The sequence below is a fragment of the Buceros rhinoceros genome, unplaced genomic scaffold (assembly GCF_000710305.1).
Source record: "Buceros rhinoceros silvestris isolate BGI_N320 unplaced genomic scaffold, ASM71030v1 scaffold22077, whole genome shotgun sequence".
In the NCBI taxonomy this organism is placed as follows: domain Eukaryota; kingdom Metazoa; phylum Chordata; class Aves; order Bucerotiformes; family Bucerotidae; genus Buceros; species Buceros rhinoceros.
In genome coordinates this window covers 16,230-19,503 of record NW_010423102.1, presented here as the reverse complement: position 1 = coordinate 19,503, position 3,274 = coordinate 16,230, and positions in this window count along the sequence as shown.

Here is a 3,274-nt window from a genome sequence, read left to right as displayed (position 1 = left end):
CGTCGCCGGGCGGCGGAGCCGGCCCCTGCGGAGCGCTGGCCGCTGCGTCCCGTCACGGGAGTGCTGCCAAAGGCATCACGGCTGCAAGGAGTGGGGCCTGCGGGAGCTTTCCCTCTTCTTCCTCGTGCTGGCCTCTGAGTCACGCCGATCGGGGACCTGCAATCTGTCCGCTAGTGCTGTTTTATCGTTCTGTTTTGTTTGATTGTAAATTGGAAGGGAGAGGATCTGTCTGTGCTCTGCACTTTGCAGGGTGCCTGGCTGCTGATCCATGGCTCCGTGTCTGCTTGTGCTGCTGCAGTGCGAAACGATGCACCCTTGGGTGTATCTGAGGATATTTTCAAAGACAGATCTTTAGATCTTTTCCGCAGGGGCTGTTGTGACAACACAAGGTGTGATGGGTTAAACTGGAAGGAGATTCACACTAGAGAGAAGGAAGAAGTTTTTGATGCTGAGGGTGGTGAGACCTTGGCCCAGGCTGCCCAGAGAGGTGGGAGCAGCCCCATCCCTGGCACCATCCCAGGTCAGGTTGGCCCTTGGGGCTCTGGGCCCCCTGCTCTGGGTGCAGATGTCCCTGCTCCCTGCAGGGGGTTGGACTGGGGGAGCTGTGAAGGTCCCTTCAACCCAAACTGTTCTGTGATATCCAGTGCTATAGAGCAAGAGGTGGGGTGAAGGTAACAGACCATACCCAGACTGGAGGCAGACCCGTCCTGGAGGATTTGCTGTTATTTAAGGTCAAGGTGTCCTCCAGGATTGAAGAATTGCTAAGTGTGCCTCGGTAGTGGGAACTGAAGCACTATGGAGAAGCACCGGGCAGAGGTTGTGTTGTTGCCTCTTGATATTTTGTAAGTGTGCGTGTAAAACATAAATGGAAAAATCCCACGAAGAGAGGGACCTGAAATCCCCCTGCCTGTGAGCTCTTGAAGCCAGACAGCTCTCACCCAGGCAGCTGTGCCTCTGCCCTGCGTGCAGGGCCGACGTGTGGGGAGCTGGAGCCTCACCACAGCTCGGGGAGACCTGGCTTGGTGGTGCAGAGCCTGCGGAGGTGCTGGGAGAAGCGTTCGGGAGCAGCGGGTACCGTGGGTGTGAAGGTTGTGGCTCTGCGTAAGCCCTTTTTATTCAGCAGGGAGAAAGGACCGTGTTTCCCCTCCTTTTCCCCTTGTAGGTCTTTGCTCTTTTGCCTTGGAAAAGGTGAGCTGTTTGTCTTTCTCACTCTGGTTTTGTTGGGCACAGAAATGGGAGAAGGCACCTTAGTTACAGAGGAGTGCTGTGCTGTGCTGTCCTTCGGGGCCGGCCTCGAGTCAGGGTCTAGCTGATAAACAGCTAAACCATGTGATTTTCGGTTTTTGCTTGTGGTTTTACAGGGTGTCTTCACAAGTTGCTCGTATGCTGATGAGTCTCCTGTAACAGGGCCCAAGATTTACATTACAACTCCCATCATGCCAAGCTGTTAAAAAAAAAAAATCACCATTTAAAAAAATAAATAGCATCGTTTAGGATGTGGCATTCATTACCTGCCTCATTCAGGAGAACAAAACTGAGGGTTGTCTCGAGCAGAAGACACAAGCCTGTGTCACCAAAGAGCATTTCTTGTTGAGATTAATTGAAAGATGATACCTCTCAATATCATTTTTCCTCTGTTTTTTTAACCAGCTGATGTCAGAATCATCTTTTACATCCCAGTTGTAGTCTGTTCGAGCTGCTGCTGGGGTGGAATCAGGGAGAACAGGGACAGCACATCTAAGAGCTGAGGGAGATGCTCTGCTTGGCGCCAGGAGCCCCGGCCAGGGAGACGGTGCACTTGGCGGGCAGCAGGATGTGGAGCTGATCTTCACGCTGCTGACATCCCCTGTGGGTTGTGCAGGCAGCGTTAAAACTGCTTTTCCTGGGAGCAGCTGCTGAAAAATGCAATGACGCAAAGTGAAACCGATGCTAATTTGGAGGTGAAGCATGAAGAGACTGGCAGAAGAGAAACTGTGATCAGGGTTTTGGTATTTAGAGGATCGTAGGCACTGGCTGATGCTGCAGGTTTTTTTAATCCCTCTGTCTTCTAGGAAGAGCCTAATTAATATGTGAATGCTCTGATCTGGATTTGGTCTCTCTGATTGTGTTTCTTTGCCTTTTCTCATCTCACTTGCAATAAATGGCCAAGTAACGTCTCGTCTTCTACGGATGTGGTTTGTGGGCAGCTGCCCACAGCGATCCTGCTGGTGCTTCCTCACCCTGTGGTCCCGCGGCACTGCACGGTTTGTGAGACCCTGCTGTGGGTGGGCTTAGGAACTGATGGGGGTTTGAAAAGCTGGTTTTTGTTCCCTGAGCAGCTTTGTGCCGGTATGGCTGCAGGAAGGGGCCAGCGAGCTGTTGCTTGAGAGCATCCCCAGCCTCCAGCGCAGCGTGGCCAGGAGCCGGGGTGGCTGGGGCCTTACAGCAGGTTTGGAGGCTGCTTTTCAATTCTCGTGGTGCTGCTCAGTCTGTGCTGCCAAGGACACGGCTGTCTTTCCGCTGCATGCCAGGAGAAGGGTCCTGTGATGCAGCCGTCAAATCGGAGCCAAAGATCAATATCCCTCCGGGATGGCTGTTGTTCCCATGGCCATCCCCCCAAATGCCGTTTGTGTGCCTGTTGCCTTGACAGAGCGGGCTGGTTGGCCCAGCCAGAGCATCTATGAAAACATTTGAAGGACTTTGGATTTGAAAATTAATCAAGTCTGCTCTGACCTTCTGAGGAACCTTTTGTTTGCCATGAAATTCCAGATTCACAATACAAATATCCCCTTGTCTCTCTGCTCCAAGCCCTGAAGATCAGCTCAAGGCACAGATGATCTTCAAAGGCATGTTCACAGGCTCCACGTAAAACCCTGGCAGCTGCCCGTCATGGGATGCCATTGGTGACCGCAGAAGTGCCATTCCGGGCTGCAGTGGCTGTGTATGGTGGCAGTTCGCTTTCGGAACCGTCACAGACTCTTAGGTATGTTGTGAAATGATCAGATGGGCTTCAGGAAAGCTCGACTACCTGCGGTTGTTCACAGCTGCAAAGTGGGATCTCGCCTGGCAAGAAGCAGGAGAGGTACCTCTCCAGGCCATGAGATGAGGGACCCGCTTCACATCGGGCGTTGCAGAGGGCGGGAGTGTCACAGAGACCAGTGCAACTGGAAAGGGCAGGGCTGTGGTTCTGCCTGGCTCTCACCATGACCGATCCCAGCCAGCTCTGCCACGTAACCTGCCCGCTCCCGCCCTCCAGCACAGGCGCATCGCTGGCACCAAACAGGGGAACAGTCCT